The sequence below is a fragment of the Tursiops truncatus genome, chromosome 12, assembly GCF_011762595.2.
Source record: "Tursiops truncatus isolate mTurTru1 chromosome 12, mTurTru1.mat.Y, whole genome shotgun sequence".
Taxonomy (NCBI): Eukaryota; Metazoa; Chordata; class Mammalia; order Artiodactyla; family Delphinidae; genus Tursiops; species Tursiops truncatus.
Window position 1 is genome coordinate 32,029,835 of NC_047045.1, and position 17,277 is coordinate 32,047,111.

Here is a 17,277-nt window from a genome sequence, read left to right on the forward strand (position 1 = left end):
AGGATCACTCTCATGACCCCAATCTATCTATTGACTGTCTAGACAGCAGCTACAATAACATGATGTAGGCATGGGAAAACCAGGCTTGGTCACCTCTCACAGGTAGAAAGAAAACTTCCTGGGGATCACTCTACCTCTCACTTCACAGTTTTCAATATACCTCTGAGTGAAAAGGAGAAGTTGGAGAGAAGAGACTAGTGAAGTTTGTCTTGATGAAAACATCATGATTTGATGATGCAAAAATACGATCAAATTGGCTGGGAGAGTGGTTTTTTGTTTTTTAATTAAAGTACAGTTGACTTGTGATATTATATTAGTTTCAAGGGTACAACATAGTGAATTGATTTGCTATTTTTATGGATTGTACTCCATATAAAGTTATAAAATATTGGCTACATTCCCTGTGCTGTACATTACATCCTTGTAACTTTATTTTATACCTAGTATTCTGTACATCTTAATCCCCTTCACCTACCTTGCCCCTCCCTCAACCCCTCTCTGCTAGTTTGCTCTCTGTACCACATGACCCTGCAATTCCACTCTTGAGTATTTATACAGATGAAAACACTAATTCGAAAGGATACATGCATCAATGTTCATAGCAGCACTATTTACAATAGCAAAGATACGGAAGCAACCTAAGTGCCCATCAACAGATAAATGAATAAAGAAGATGTGGTATATATATACAATGGAATATTACTCAGCCATGAAAAAAATTTGCCATTTGTAACAACATGGATGGATCTAGAGTGTATTATGCTTAGTGGAATAAGTCAGACAGAGAAAGACAAATAATGTATGTTTTCACTTATACGTAGAATCTAAAAAAATGAAACAAATGAACAAATATAACAAAACAGAAACAGACTCACAGATACAGAAAACAAACTGGCAGTGTGTTTTAAACATACCCATCAGTTTATTTCTGCTGCTCACCCATTTCCTTAGGATAAGTAGTAGCTGAACACTGTAACCGATGTAGCCTAAACAACTGAACTTTATGCTCACCTTTGATACAAAGCCATTTCACTTTTAATCCCAAACATTCACAGCATCCTTCACTTAAATTCCTTTGCTAACTAAGCAGAGAGAAGTTTTTCTCCACTGAACGAATGCAGGAATTGGATCTTACATTTGGTGGGGTGGGTAGACAGTCCGGAGCTGAGGCAGGAGATCTGTAGGTCCTTAAGTCTATACGATGGCGGAGATGCTCTTTAAGAAAAACACAAAGTTACAAACGACTGCAAATATTTATTTACAATGAGAAAAGACAGGATAGCACATTATAAATTTTAAATAGCTAAAAATACCCCAAACAGAAAATCCAGGAAAATAATGTGATTTTTTAATTCATTTCCTAACAAACTTCTAAAATACTCTTCTTCTGCGTGTTTTGGTAGCATAAATTTAATTATCTCTTCAAATGACGATGCTTATAATATATCATCTATTCTCCGAGTTGAGAATCTATAGCCTTAGGAAACCATGTGATTTTTCACAAGTCTCAATCTTTTTATGTCTGAGTATTTTCACCCTATATGAAAACAAGTTATAATCTGGTGGACGCCTACTCTGTGTGGTTTTGGGGCATCAACAAATGGCATTAGTGCCCTAGGAGATGAAGCCACTGCTGGTGATTGATGGGGTGAAGGGGCAGGGCTGCTCCAGGCTCTGCTTGTGTAAACAGGGCTGCCCTGCAGCTCAGTCCTTCAAACCACCGCCTACCCAGGCCCTTGTTCAAAAAACGCTACCGCAGAGTGGCTGCTGCTAACGGGCCAAATCTGTCAGCTTTAAGGAAGGCTCACCTGTGGCTTTCTGACAGCGCTCCCCAGCTACGTCATGTTTGCCGACGCACCCACCTGACCTCCAGGTGTTTTCAGGCCCCTGTGTCTTACTTCAGCTCACCTTCTGGCAGTTTCTTTTACACCAGCACCTTCCAGTCTCTGCACATGGACTCCTCAAGCCTTGCTAAGGTAAGAGGTGCTGGCTGGGATCAGGGCATGTGCCTCCTTAAGAGATGTGCCTCCTTCTTGCCTCCGACACTTGCTGGCTCCTTGCCACACACATTTCTTTGTTAGCAGCTCACACATTCCACCACATCCAAAGCGATCTTAGGCTTATAGAATCCATAGTGCTGATGCTTACCTGATGTTGATTTCCTTTTGACTTTTTTGAATCATTCTTTTTTTCTTTTAGTTAATTAATTTTATTTTTGGCTGCGTTGGGTGTTCATTGCTGCATGGGCTTTCTCCAGTTGTGGCAAGCGGGGGCTACTCTTCATTGCGGTGCACAGGCTTCTCATTGCAGTGGCTTCTCTTGTTGCGGAGCATGGGCTCTAGGCGCACGGGCTTCAGTAGTTGTGGCTCGCGGGCTCAATAGTTGTGGTGCATGGGCTTAGTTGCTCCACGGCATGTGGGATCTTCCCGGACCAGGGCTCAAACCCGTGTCCCCTGCTTTGGCAGGTGGATTCTTAACCACTGCACCACCAGGAGAGCCCCTCCTTTTGACTTCAATTTCACTTTTATTATGAGATTATATTTTGGTGATTTGGTTTGATGTAGGCAGATGCTTAACTTCTTTTTTTTTTCCAAATTTTATTTATTTTTTATACAGCAGGTTCTTATTAGTCATTCATTTTATTTTATTTTATTTTTGCCTTTTTTTAAAACATCTTTATTGGACAGACTCTGGGTCCATCCACCTCACTACAAATAACTCAATTTCATTTCTTTTTATGGCTGAGTAATATTCCATTGTATATTTGTGCCACATCTTCTTTATCCATTCATCTGTTGATGGACACTTAGGTTGCTTCCATGTCCTGGCTATTGTAAATAGAGCTGCAATGAATATTTTGGTACATGACTCTTTTTGAATTATGGTTTTCTCAGGGTATATGCCCAGTAGTGGGATTGCTGGGTCGTATGGTTGTTCTATTTTTAGTTTTTTAAGGAATCTCAATACTGTTCTCCATAGTGGCTGTATCAATTTACATTCCTACCAACAGTGCAAGAGTGTTCCCTTTTCTCCACACCCTCTCCAGCATTTATTGTTTCCAGATTTTTTGATGATGGCCATTCTGACCAGTGTGAGATGATATCTCATTGTAGTTTTGAGCAAATGCTTAACTTCTGATAAGCAACTAAGGTCTGGGATACAGTCTGACACGTTATCCCACTTATTCATGAATCACTCTCATAATGTGTGAACAAAAATTAGTTTTCCTCTGCTCAAACAATCTTATTCATGAATCACTCTCATAATGTGTGAACAAAAATTAGTTTTCCTCTGCTCAAACAATATCTCTCATTTTAATTAGCACATTTGAAATCTCCTTTGACCTTGAACTATATTAGCTGGAGGGCATTTTCTTTGTGGATTTGAAAGCAGGTTAGACAGCCTAGATCTCACATTCTAGGCATTCCTTATCTATGATTCTTTAGAGTCTTAGGAAAACTCCAGCTTATCATCTTGCTAAAGAAGTTTTTTTTTTACAATAGTTGGAAAGAAATCCTGAAGGAAATATACTCTTTGCTTAGGAAGAACAATGTATCTGTGAGACAGTTTCTGGGAGTTGTGGTATTGTCCAGAGAAGGGCTGCATCATTAGTTTCATGGGTCTTAGTTAACTTTTACTTTCATGAGCCAATTCCTCCATAAAAAAATATTAAAAATTATGTTTTACAATTGTATTGGTATAAAGTTGAATGTAATCTAGCTTAGATTATATTTATTTTTCCTCCTCAATTTAAAAGAAATTAAACCATTTTCATTGGCCACTAAAACTATTGTGGGCCCTGGGTGCTGTGGCTTCTTTGCCTAATGGATAAGTCAGTTTCACATACCCTGACAATTAAAAAAAATACAGCAAAGTATTGAATCAAAAACCCAAAATTTCATACTATTTCCTAAGCTTTGGAATGAAGAAGGACTCATTTAAAAACAAGGCTATTACCGGTTAATTAAAACACTTGAAGTTTACTGGTTGATAAGTACCATTTATCATGCCAATCTTAAATCAGAGGCCATAGCATTACTTTCCTGGAAATAAATGTAAACAATGTAAATACTTGCAATATGTGGTAAACTCAAGGATTACACCCACAAATTGAATAGGCAGGGAACCTATTCTGTTCTTGATTCTTCAAGAACACTTGAAGAATCAACTTGAGCAGAGATTTCAATGTTATATGGCAGAGGTATGGAGAAATGTGAAAAAAAATCACAGCTGATAGCCCTGTCTGGCAGGGTCATGACCAAGGCAAGGTAGGTTTCCACTTCATTAACAACATTTCAGCCATGACAGGACAGGAAGATGCCCCTCCTCTTACTTGCTTGATGATGCTTGAAATTAATTTAACTGAGAATGTAGACTTTTATCGCATGGTATGAATGGTGCTTATAATGTGAAAACCCCTTAGAAAATGAAGTATTGTATTAAATGTGTGATGCAGAATTCAAGACTGCCATCTGAACCTTCTCTGAAAGCAGGTTGTGTTAAGGGGGAATGTCCTGATTCTGCCTAGCTTTTAGAATCTACGGGAGGCTATGGGAAGTCAAGGTAATTCATTAGAAGTATAGGTTATCCATTGGCCTTTCTTGAAGGAGGAAGGTAGCACGTTGGGGGGTTATGTGTGGAATACAGATAAAGGAGGCCAGGATACAAAAACATGTACCTTCTTCACAATTTGTGCTAGCATCACGCAATGGAATTTGTGAAGTAGTATTACAAAGTCCTGTTTTTCTGATGTTGGTTGGAATGCAGGCAGGGATGGAATTGGGAAGAGGAGAAGTGCCATGGCCAGAATTAGGTTAAGGGAACCAGCAGGGCTTCTAGGACAATTGTACAGGTTGTGCACTGATCAAAGGTGCTGCATCTAAGGGAGGGTTGTTCATTTACTTTGTAGGCATCATAGGTTTAGATATTTATTAAAACATTTTTCTGGCAGATGGTAGTAGATTATCTTGTTTTAATAAAATTGGCATATTATGTCCATTTTCTGACAGATGGGAGTCAAGGCACTTGGGGAAGGAGAGAATCTCTAATTTGCAGAAAGGTACAAATAGGCTAGTAGTCCTGGACCCACTAGGAAGGTCCCTAGCTCAAAAGAATTCCTGCATTTTGCCCTCATGTTTTATTCATCATTTTTTCCTATCACCTAATATAGTAGCACAGTATGCATGTGAAATTGACCTTTCCCTAGCACCACACAACCACAAGCCACATGTGACTTACTGAGCACTTGAAATATGGCTTGTCTGAATTGAGATGCACTGTAAGTATAAAATATACACCAGATTTTGAAGACTAAGTATAAAAAATATAAAATAGTGCCTTAATTACAAGTTTATCTTGATTACAAATGGAAATGATAATTTTTATATAATGGGTTAAATAAAATATATTATTAAAGTTAATCTTACCTGTTCCTTTTTACTTCTTAAATGTGGCTACTAGGAAATACATATGTGGCTTGCCTTGGTGGCTCATTTTTCTGTTGGACAGAGCTGCCTTAGAAGGCTGATTAGAGAAAATGTCCTTGATAATTTATACAATAGTTATTTACATTGTTATTCATTTAATGCCTTTTAATTAATATAATTCTTATCTACCTCATATCTGTTTTAAGAATTATATGGGGTATAATCCTAAATAGGATTAAAGAAGAAAATTTCTGAAAAATTTATGTTCCTTCTTGGCAAAGACAGTTAAATTTAAAAAAGAATAATTTTTTTATGACTTGGCATTTCACCCAGTTGATCCATAAGCTTTTATTTAGAGAAGAGAGTTTGTTGCTGAAAATCTGCTAGTGTTATTTAAGTAGTCTCATATGAACATAGTGGCTTATGTTTGATATAGATTTTGATTAATTTGATCATTTCAATTTACATACTGATTATTCTGTTTTGCAGTTTATCTGTAAATTAATGAGAAAGAAAGCATTCTAAAAGCACACTGGCAGGCTTTACTCAACCAACTGTGGAGCTTTGTGACATACTTGTTTCCAGGTGACTTTTCCAGGCACCACAGACTCTCCCATGCGGATAAGTAAGACGGACCAAAGGCAGGTCAATATACTCCATCATACTCCATTGAATCTGGACCGTTCCCATGATAAGGAGAGATCACTTTACCTGGGAACATCTGGTTGCCAGGGCAGGGCAGAGCACGCTGAAACTGAGGCTGCTTTTGTATGGAAGTGTGTGGGTATGTTTGTGTGTGTGTGTGTGTGTGTGTGTGTGTGTGTGAGAGAGAGAGAGAGAGAGAGAGAGAGAGAGAGGGAGAGGGAAAGAGAACGGGAATTTTCTGATATAAGATTCCCAAAGACTAGACAGTACCACCAATAAAATACCATCTACATTGGGATTTTCAGGGATGAATCAAACCCTGGCTGACCTAAAAATTGGTAGTTAGGTATATAATAGCAATGAGAATGTGGAAAAATTCTTCATTTGTCAATATTCAGTGTTCCACTGACAGGTACTGATTACATAAAACTAATTTCCAAAACATCAAAGAAAAGATATATCAATTCAATATTAATTCAGATGGTACAAACCCAGAAGGGATGCATGAAAAACTAGTATTCATTTATGCTGCAGGTTTTATGATAAAAAGTCATTACGTATTTGAGTGGATGTCAAAGGAAACCCTTAGATAACTTAACGCTTCTCACAGATAGGTCAAATGCTCATAAAATAAGAGACATTTTAGTTTGACAATCAGCAATCCACTACAGTGAAAACAGTGGTTTTCCTAGCTGCTAATCCTTAACTTAGTCATCAAAGATAATACTTCATTTCCTTATTTACTATCATCAATATTATTTTTAATATTCTAAGTACAGATTGTCCTAAGCTGTGGTCCAAATAAAAAAATTAGCAATGCATGTATCTATTACTTAGTATTCTATATTGAAGCCAAAAACAAAGATGTTTTATTTTTTAAAAAATCATGGGCATCTGAACACTTCCACCCTAGGCACTTGAGCGCCCATCCTGGAAAGAAAAAAAACAGTTGCTTGTTGCTGAAAATCTGCTAGCAGTATTTAAGTAGTCTTATATGAACATAGTGACTCATGTTTGTGTTTTGTCTTTTTTTGTTTGTTTTGAGCCCATACTTGGTTTTCATCCCAGACTTCTTAGTACTTGACCTTTCTCTCTCTAGAGTGAATTGAATGGTGCCCCCTGATCAGGAGTGTTTGTGGGAAAGAATGTTTGATACGAACCCAGCCATAGCCAAGAAAATATTCCTTAAACCACTAACATATTAAAAAAAATCACAAAGGAATTAAGAGGACTTAGAGGTTTATGTCATGATTAAGAGTGTAGGCTCTGGAGTCTGAATGCCTAAGACTAAATCCTGGCTCTGACATTAGCTGTGACCTCGGGCAGGTCACTTCATTTTTCTGTGCCTTGGAATATTCATTTGAAAAATGGGGGATAACAGTACCTACCCTCATAAGGGTTGTTTTGAGGATTGAATGAAATAATGCATGTAAAGCATTGTGCCAGACATATAGTAAGTGCTCATAAATAATAACTACTACTTAATTCTACAGTGCCTCACACTTCTATGCCCATAGTCTTTAGGATTATTTTTTTTATTGTATTTTATCTTTTGGCTGCATTGAGTCTTCCTTGCTGCCTGCGGGCTTTCTCTAGTTGTGGCGAGCAGGGGCTACTCTTCATTGTGGTGCGCGGCTTCGCTTCTCATTGCGGTGGCTTCTCTTGTTGCAGAGCACGGGCTCTAGGTGCTCAGGCTTCAGTAGTTGTGGCACACAGGCTCAGTAGTTGAGGTACGCGGGCTCAGTAGTTGTGGCATGCAGGCTCAGTAGTTGTGGCGCACGGGCTTAGTTGCTCCACGGCATGTGGGATCTTCCCAGACCAGGGATCAAACCTGAGTCCCCTGCATTGGCAGACGGATTCTTAACCACTGCACCACCAGGGAAGCCCAATGTTCTTATATTTTATATACTGGTTTTGTCAGCTTGAATAATGTACCGTTCGACCCACATAGATGACACATGAGGCCATAAGTGAATTTACTCTACCTCCTACCTTCTTTCCCTCTTTCTCTTCTAATTTTTGATAGGTGTGTAGTTAAAAATGTTCAGGGCATATAACATGCCATCCTACCCTCTACACTTGTTTTGGGATTGGCTCTACAGTGAAATACATGCCATGCTCACCACTCTTCCTTTTGCTTTAGGTTAAGGAATTTTCCAAAAGCTACACAAAAAGTAGGTGGTAGAGCCAGTATTTAAGCCAAAGTTTTGTACAAAATTTCATGTTTTTACCTCTACATCATGCCTCTTGAAAGTAGAAATACACACACCCATACTTAAAAGATAACCTATACCGAAAGCAAAAGAGATCAAGACAGTACATGGAAAAAGTAAGCACAAATATAAAAAGAGGTAAAAAAAGAAACATAATAAAATAGAAATAAATGGATAAATATGTGAACGAGACTGAAAGTCACTTCACTGGCATAAAATATGCAAAAGTAAAAATCATTTAACATTTTTACGTGGGTACAAAAGATGATGTATTTCTTTATATTTGTAAGCCAATAATATATAAAATGAAGTAAGAGTTTAACAAGCCTAGAGAGAGTTAATCTTTTTTTTCAAAAAGGCATTAAAATAGACAACAGATTAGGGTAAAAATCATTAGAGTTCATCTGCATTCCTTGAACAAAGGCAGCTATAAACCCCAGCAGAATATTGAACCCATGTGATCTCTCAAGGGTAGGTTTCTTACAAGAGATTTCTGGTTTGGTTTCGTTTGGCTGATGTGGAAAATCATTTGAGATGCTTTTAACTTCCAGTTTGAGAAGAACCAACCCTAAATAGCTTAACCCTAACAGAGAAGTCCAGAGATAGGGTGGTGGTTCCAAGACTGTTCATTTCAGTGGCCTAGTGGTGACATCGGGCTCCAGGTCCTTTCCATCTGTCTCCACTGCAGCCACCCTTGTCAGGTAAGCATTTTCCAAGGCTGGTCCCCTCAGGGATACAAGATGGGGACAGCAGCTTTAAACACCACGTCCTTACATAACCACAAGACAGCAGCCTTAAACACCACATCCTTACATACCCACAACAAAGGTCAGAAAAGAAACCATTCTTTTTTTGTAGACATTTTAAAGAATGTGCAATCCTTTCTGAGCAGCCTTTCCTGCAGACTCCCCTCAAGTACTGATGGCTGGAAGTGCTACATGCTCATTGTTAAACCAATCAATGCTAAAAGGAGTACTAATTGCAATTCAGCGATTGGTCTAAAATAATCTAGATTCGCCCCTGCCCACCCTGGGGCTGGGGTTGGATACATTGTCCCCTGAGGCACACAGCCACCCAAGCCCGATGCCAGGAGAAGGGAATAATCAACCAACAGCTCTTGTCATAGATGGAGACAGAACAGAAATACTTCACCCTTTACTCTGGACCAGCCCTGCCTCTCACTTTTGACTTTTAAATGCCAGTGAGGATCAGGATGAAGACACAAGTCCATTTTTTTGCACATATCTTGTAACAGCTGATTGGGGCACGAGTTGGTACCATTAGCTATATAGTCTTTCCCATCTAACGAATAACACACTGGGTACCTCTTCAAGAACAGCCATAATAAATATTTGCCCTTGGCTAATGTTAAATTTTCAAGGTATTTATGAGTCAATGAAGAAATCAGGCTTAATGTCTCCATAAGCTAGATGGTATTCACACATACACACATAAGCAGTCACACAAACACACCTGTGACTCCCAGTGAGAAAAACAAACATAAAACACGTGTTAAAAACAAGCATTTCCAATGGTCGAAGAGGGTCCAGGATTATATGTACAGAAGTACGCCCTACATTTGAAATGACTGCCTAGATTTTCATGAAAAAAGGGAAGCCAAAACCCAACACAGACAAGTAGAGTGTCAATTATCATAATAAACAAAATTCGTAGAATACTCTTAACGTGCCAGACACTGAACTCAGCTCCTTATGTATGTTATCTCATTTAATTCACACATAACATTCATAAGCAGATATTACTATTATCTTCATTTTGCAGATGGGGACACTGAAGCTAAGAGTATGAGGCCATGGCTCAGGTCACCCTGTTAGTGAGTGGTAGGACAAAAATTAAACCTAGTTCTGTCTATCTCCAAGGCTGTATGGTTGACCTTTGACCTCTACCCTGAAAAGATGGTGGAAACAATCACACACGGTCTCCCTGAAATGTTTCCTCTCTCTTTAGGGGCCCAAACTGCTCCTAAGAGCTGCTTGGACTTTGTGTTAATAGACTATCATTGTTGCTTGAAGAGAATCTAGACATATTTTGGCAAAATCACATGTAGAAGCTCTCTATAAAGAACAAACTGTATAAATTCCCCTTCTAGATCTTGAAAATATAAAACATTTTAGGTGGAATTTATGCAATGAAGTGCTCTAATAGTATATAATTTTATACTATTTCTATTTGAAAAAATGTTTTTATATGTGTTCTGTGAAATAATCACCACCAAAGAGAGCAGCTTCTCTTAAATTTCTGAAGAATTTTGTTGGAGGAAAGAGTCACCTAGACTTTATAAAAGAATGGCAATACATATTTTCTTTACAGTTTCAAGATTATAGGACATTTTTCATGCAAGTATATTTGGAAGTTCATAGGCTTAAAAAAACTCCAAAACTAAGTTCCATCTTAGTGAAACTGAATGATCAGAGTATTGTAAAATGAGTAGCCCAATTATTTAGACGCTGTGGGATGTCAGGTTTACTTAGGACAGTGTGGGACCCAGGTGATGAGACTTTAGTGTTTTCAGTGCTTTGCAACCCAGTGGTAATTAACTTACTTTGAAACTGGGGTAATGAGCTGCTACATGTATGAGACTAGAGTTCAGTGTGGCAAAAACTCTGCCAATGTTTTACATGCTTAATATACATCCTCAAGGATAAAATTCCTTCTTATGAAGTATGGTTTCCATCCAGGTCTCTCAGAATGTCGCAGGACAAACACACCATTTACTCTGTGTGTGTGTGTGTGTGTCTGTGTGCGTGTGTTTATTGCAATGAGTAATCATGCCAGATACTGGGATCCATGAGCCACTCTATTAGACTTGAGTATACAGAGTTAAGAGTTTTATTATTTTAATTAAATAAAACATACCAAAGTTATTCTGAAATTTAATGAAGTAACACAATTGTTACTGTGCTGTATGGTAATTAGCTGTAAGTCACAGGAAATTTTAAGAAGACTGTCATTTTTGTCAGCATTAATTTTTACACAGTCAAATCTAATTTTTCAAAACTTCTCTATAATCATAAAGTTTTCCCTGTGTAAGAACCATTCTCTCTCTCCCTCTCTGTCTCTGTCTCCTTCCTTTCCATTTGTTCCTTCCCTTTCCAAAGACAGTGGGACCCCTGAGTCTGGCTAAGCATTCCCAGTCATCCCCCCTCTCGCCATTCCCACCCTCAGCAGGGGATCCAGCTCCTTGGAAGCACCAGGTCCTGGATTCTGTAGAGCTTGAAGCCACACTTAGTCTGGGCCCTTAGATGTGCATCTCCTGCTTTATTCTGAGGGATCTTTATAACATTCCCAATTGTGTTAGCGTGGGATAGAAAGAAGAAACCCAGGTATGGGGCAAAAGGGTGGTACACCAGGGAGAGAAAGGATATACGCCAATGGTTCTGGAACCCTAGCATTTGGTAGTTTGGGGTGAGAGAATGCAGGAATGGAGATAGAGGATGCGGAAAGGGGGGCAGCAGAGCCGTCTCTGGGGTCCAGCACCTCTATAAGAGACCCCAGGTGTCTGTACTACCCTGGGGCACAGCTTCTGGCAGTTTTATTCCAAGCCCCCCCTCCTCAGGAAAGCTGGGAGCTAGACAGACAGAGAGAACAGAGGCACATGGGCTTTCCTCACCCGTCCTCACAGGTCAAACACACCACCTTCCTGGAGGAATCAGACAGCTTAGGGCCTAATCTGAGCCCTGTCACTTTCTAGCTGTGTGACTTCAAGTAGTCACTGACCTCTCTGATCCTCATTTTTCCCACCCATGTTTTCCCCATGGGTGAAGTGGGAATAATACTCTCTACTTTACATAGTGCTTGTGAGGGTTTGATGAAATGAAGCACTCAAACCTTGTGGAAAGCAGAGTAGGCTCTTGACAAAATTTTTTCTTTTCTTTCCTTCAGCTGAGGCATGAAGAAGGCTTCCCCCTTTTCCTTCCCCATCTCCAGCTTTCTTCAATTTCCCCCACCTGTATTTGTTTCATTTCACTTCTGAGGATCAGAATGTTAAAAATAATTGCACAGGGGGTTGGGGGTGAGTAAGTCTGAGACATAAGGTAAGTGATAGCCTTGGTTCCCTCCAGGTGGGTTGCAGCAGGGGGTGTCCTGGTGACAGGCAGAAGCATCCCGGTGTCTTCAAGGTAAGGGAGCATTTCCCATCCTTGGTCTTTTGCGGAGTGGGGGCTGTGACTCTCCTTGCCAGGGCAGCTAGGACCTCTGACCAACCACTGCCTTGACCGTTGGGTCTAGTGGGCTTTCAGAGGTTCTGTAGAGGGAAGCCCCATATCCTAGCCTGGGACCAACCTAGTTAACCGGGGAGTTTGGGGTGCCTGGTAGGACAACTGCTGCACCTTGCACATTTAGCCTATCACTTGTGTTAAGAGGTACAGGTTCAACTCTCAAAATAGATACTGGACTTATCACTATATTGCAGTCATCCTACCCCCAAATCCATTTCTGGTGTTTGAGGAAAGCAGACTGACGCTAAACATGAAGTTGGTTCCCTCATAGCATGTTGGACCCATAGGACTATTCCTGGCTCCTCTTTAAACTGCCTGGTGGTTTCCCTTCCCTACTCAATCTCTGCTTAACAATCAACATTAATATTTCAGAAACATTAGGTGGCCTGTGCATTGATGTACTTTATTCCCCAGGCTAGAAAGACTATTTTCTTGGAATTGGATTGCTTTGTGCAGTTTAACAGCCTGTGCTAGGCTAGGAGTCAAACAATATTGTCCTCGTAATTATCTTATCACAACCACGAGACAATAGGTGAGGGCATGTCTGCTTGGCAAGAGGCCAATTCCATTGTGACGTGAAACAGATGTCATGATCCGAGTGAAAAACAAATGATGGGCTACCAATCCAGTCATATCCAGCCAGTCGGCACCCCCTCTCCACATCTCTACCCACTAAGTTATAGTAACAAACAGGTTAAGTAGAAAATGCAATATTAAAAAGTTAGAAAACATTCACTGAAAACACCTGGCCCCCAAATTTGCACTGAGCTAAGTTCAGTGAAACTTCTGTGCATACAGGAAATGAAAACAGTTGCATGTTTATGCCTGTTTCTTTAGTAGTAGATTCAGGGGCATTTTAATAAGAAGATTCCACTACAAATAAAGATATCAGACTTTGGAACAAAACCTTATTAAGAAGTATAAGAGAACTGATTTCTCTCTCATTGCTAAAGAAAGAACTTTTAGAAAGAGTTTCCCAAAGGCTCTGAGAAGCCCCGGGCTGATGTGCAAAAGCCCACGCTTTCTTCTCCCCGCTCTCCCCAGTTGCCTGACAGCTGCTAACTTCCTAAGGGCATCGGCAGAGTTCAGACGACGTTGCACGCACCATGTGACAGATGAGTAATATAAGGTTAAGCAAGTGCCCAAAGGCGCGAACACGGGATGTGGGCTGAGGGGGAGAGGGGCATCAACTTGTGTGAAGAACCGTATTTGGCTTTTCTAGTTCAGAAAAGGCACCCGGAACCCCTGATTAGGAAAACATAACCCAGTGATCCATGCCTCGCCTTCGCCACTCTATTTAAGCATTTTTCCTCCTGGAAAGACGCGGGATGCGTGAGCTCTGCGCGCTCCAGCTTTCTGAGACGAGGCTGCTGCTTCCCTGAAAGCCATCCTGCCTTGCTTTTCCCACCTATGTTTCCATTTTCTTTACTGAGTATGAAACCCGCCGGCCACCCGCCCCGCTCCGTCCCTCCGGCGCCTCCGCAGAAGCCCGCTGTGTACCTTCCGGGGCTGGAGAGAAGATGCTCACAGCGATGGGACACCTGTCGGTGGACCCACCCTCTGGGAGGAGCGGCGGGTGGAGCTGGCACCCGACGGTCCCCCGCGCGGTCCCCGGACCCCAGGAGGGCCCAGTGTCGGCGCCCCGGCCCTCGTGTTCCGGCCCCCGGAAACGTCACCTGTGTCTTCCCCCCGTGGAGTGAGGGACACGGCGGCCAGCGGTCCGAGCGCCCTTCTCCGCACGACTGGAGTCCTAGTAGACAAGCCCTGGTGGCAAAACTGCGCGCAGCTGCTTCCAGCTGCGGGGAGGTGGGGAGGAGTGGGAGGGTCTGGATCCCGGTCCGCGGTCTAAGACAGGTGGGAAGCCCACCCTATCTCCATTTCCAAAGGAGTGTCGGGACCAAGAAGCGGCCAGAGGCCCAGAGGGCCGGCTAGCCCTTGCCACTTAAAGCAGGCTTCATCCAATCAGCACATCCTTATTGAGCGCCGGCTGTGTGCCAGGAGCCCTTCTAGGAGCTTGGAAGGCTGTAGCGAATAAAATGTTAAAACATCTCTGCTCTCGCGGAGCTTGTTTTTTTTAAAGTCACTGATAGTCACATAAGTTCCTATGAACATTTGTAGGTGTTTTCAGCTAAGGCGTGAAGGAATAGATATTCGAGCTTCTTTTTATTTCAACAAATGTTTATTCATGTTCCAAGGATTTAAAGGAAAGAAGGGAGGGAGGGAAGAAGAAACTTATAATACCACCAAGGAACTAGTTTCTTTTTAGAAACTTTGGCTTAGCCTGTTTAAATCTCTTTGGTATTCCAAAAAAACAAAAACAAAAAACAAAACAAAACTATTAATTCAGCCCAGAAAAACTGCTCGATAATGACGTTGAGCTTCATGTTTTCTCCTTGATCAAATCGGTTGGCCTCAGTTGCTAGTTAGCAAATAAGGTGACATTTATGGAGCTGGAGCTGGATCACTTCTTCTTGACCAAGGGAGCCTTGTGGGGTTTCGAAGATAGGCAGCCCTGATGCCATCCCAGCGTTGTCATTTACTCTTAGGCAGTTTCCTTGAGCAGGTTCCTTAATGTCTCTAATCCTCAGTTGCCCCTTCTGTAAACTGAGGATTGTAATAATTCCCTCCCATGGATGCTGGAAAGCTTCCTTGGGATGACATATGCAAAAGCATTTGAACCAGACCTGGCTTGTAGTAAGTGCTCAATAAGTGTTATGATAATGGCAATTACAGTACCTTTTAGAATCTTTCCTCCTTCTCTAATCTGGGTGGCCAGAGCGGCGTGGTGAAATGTCATGTGTTTGTACCTTAAATTAGAAAAATCAGAAAAACTTGAAAGATTGGAGAAATTGGCTCAGAAATTCCGCAGATCAGCCTTTTTAAAAACAAGTGTACTATCACTGATTATACATTTAGAACTGAAGTTGCCGTAGAGTTATCAGTGTATGCAAAATATATTGCCTTTAAATGAGTACGTGCTCTAAAATCTCTCATAGAAAAACCAAGGGAATGAATACGGGAAAAAGAACTTAAAGAGAGTGTAAAGTGGGAGACTTAGTGGCCAAGATCCTAGAAGCGTGTGAGGATTGTTAGTAAGTGTGACAAGTGAGATTTCATCGTGACACCTTTGAGGAAAGAGAAAAGAAACCAACCAGCTGATTCATGCCTTAGGTTGATCTCATCTGTTATCGAAACTTCTGCCACAAACCCTTGCTGAAAAGCATTTTCTGTTTCTCTGATAATATAGAAATGTAGTCCGCTATGAGCTCATAAACCTTACCTTTTCTCCAAGTTAAATTCTTGAAGTTTATTTCTCTGTTCAAGTTTTCTATCCCTGACAAGATTTTGAGTCTTTCCCACGTAAACCCAAGGGTAGCTTGTCTTGTAGTTCTTACGTGGAGGCATCTATCTTAAAAAAGAAGAGGTCTCTGCAATAATAATATTTGCCGCTCCAATTCTTTGTTCCAGTGATTGATAATGATGATGACAATCAAATTCTAATTGCATACTCTAAATGAGGGATGAAGAAATCCTTTTTGTTGTTGCCATATTGTAAAAGCGAAGGAACCATTTTTTTTTAATAGCTCAATATGTTGCATTGTGTTTTACTAGGTGTTGGTAGCTAGAACGCTTGTGCGTGAGACCGCTTAATTGCACCCTTGCTTATGTTTGACAATTTCCGTAGATGTTGATGATGGATATGTGGCCTCATCTTACATTATGGTGGCATTTATATATATATATATATAAATATATATATATATAAGTGTCATTACATATTTATTTTTGTAACAACTCTGGAAGGTACACAGAATGGGTGTTATCTCATTTTTACTAATAAAGAAAGTGAGGTAAAAGTTAAAGTAGACAATAGGCAGTGAAGTAGAATAGAATCCCATTCATTTCTCACCCTAAACTGTGAGTTCTTTTGATGACGTCACCTGCTTTAGAGAGCACCAGGGGAGCTGGAATTCAGAGTTAAAACCTCGCCCCGAAACATTAGTGCCTTTTTTTCTAAGCTGGAAACTGGGCTGGTGGTGTCTGTGGGAGCTGCTGCTGACCTGGCTTATCCCACTCTGGACACAGACTTCTGACTATGCTTATCAGATAAACTTTCATCTGGTTCAAGAATTTTTGAAGGGATTCATTGATTCTGGTCTTGTAAAAATAACAAAAAGAATGAATGAGATGATGGACCACACATGCTGATTCGAATGAGGTTCAATTTGTTCTACACATGTGCATACATGGATTGCAAGGGCACACAAGGGGTCCTGGTGTCTATTCCTCTATATTAAAGGACTATTCGGGAACATCTCCATGCTGACCTTGTGTGGCTTTCTCCTCAGGACCCTAGCCTGGGCTGGGATGTCACTTCTCTCCCAGATCCACCTGCTGTCAACTTGGTCTTTGGCTCTACACTTGCTCAAGCACAGCTTCTGAGAACTGAGTCGTAATCACCCACTCCTACAGAAGGATCTGCCTCCCTCCGAAAGGCTTTATAATGTTCTGGCTGGGGCTGTCGAGAAGTGCTTTCTTTCCAAACTGAATGCATTTTTTTTTTTACATCTTTATTGGAGTATAATTACTTTACAATGGTGTGTTAGTTTCTGCTTTATAACAAAGTGAATCAGTTATACATATACATATGTTCCCATATCTCTTCCCTCTTGCGTCTCCCTCCCTATCCCACCCCTCTAGGTGGTCACAAAGCACGGAGCTGATCTCCCTGTGCTATGCGGCTGCTTCCCACTA

The 17,277-nt window shown here is 40.8% G+C and overlaps 1 protein-coding gene and 1 long non-coding RNA gene across 2 annotated transcripts in view; one reads left to right on the forward strand and one right to left on the reverse strand.

Annotated features, from left to right (window-relative positions):
• Positions 1-2,970, reverse strand: part of MCHR2 (melanin concentrating hormone receptor 2) — a 33,058-nt gene extending 30,088 nt beyond the window's left edge. The window contains 1 exon segment of the mRNA XM_019929489.3: positions 1,136-2,970. The gene's annotated coding sequence lies outside the window, so the exon portion shown is untranslated.
• The window catches only part of LOC117314438 (uncharacterized), a 420,056-nt gene that overhangs the window by 226,622 nt on the left and 176,157 nt on the right, over positions 1-17,277 (forward strand). The gene's annotated exons all lie outside the window — the stretch shown is intronic.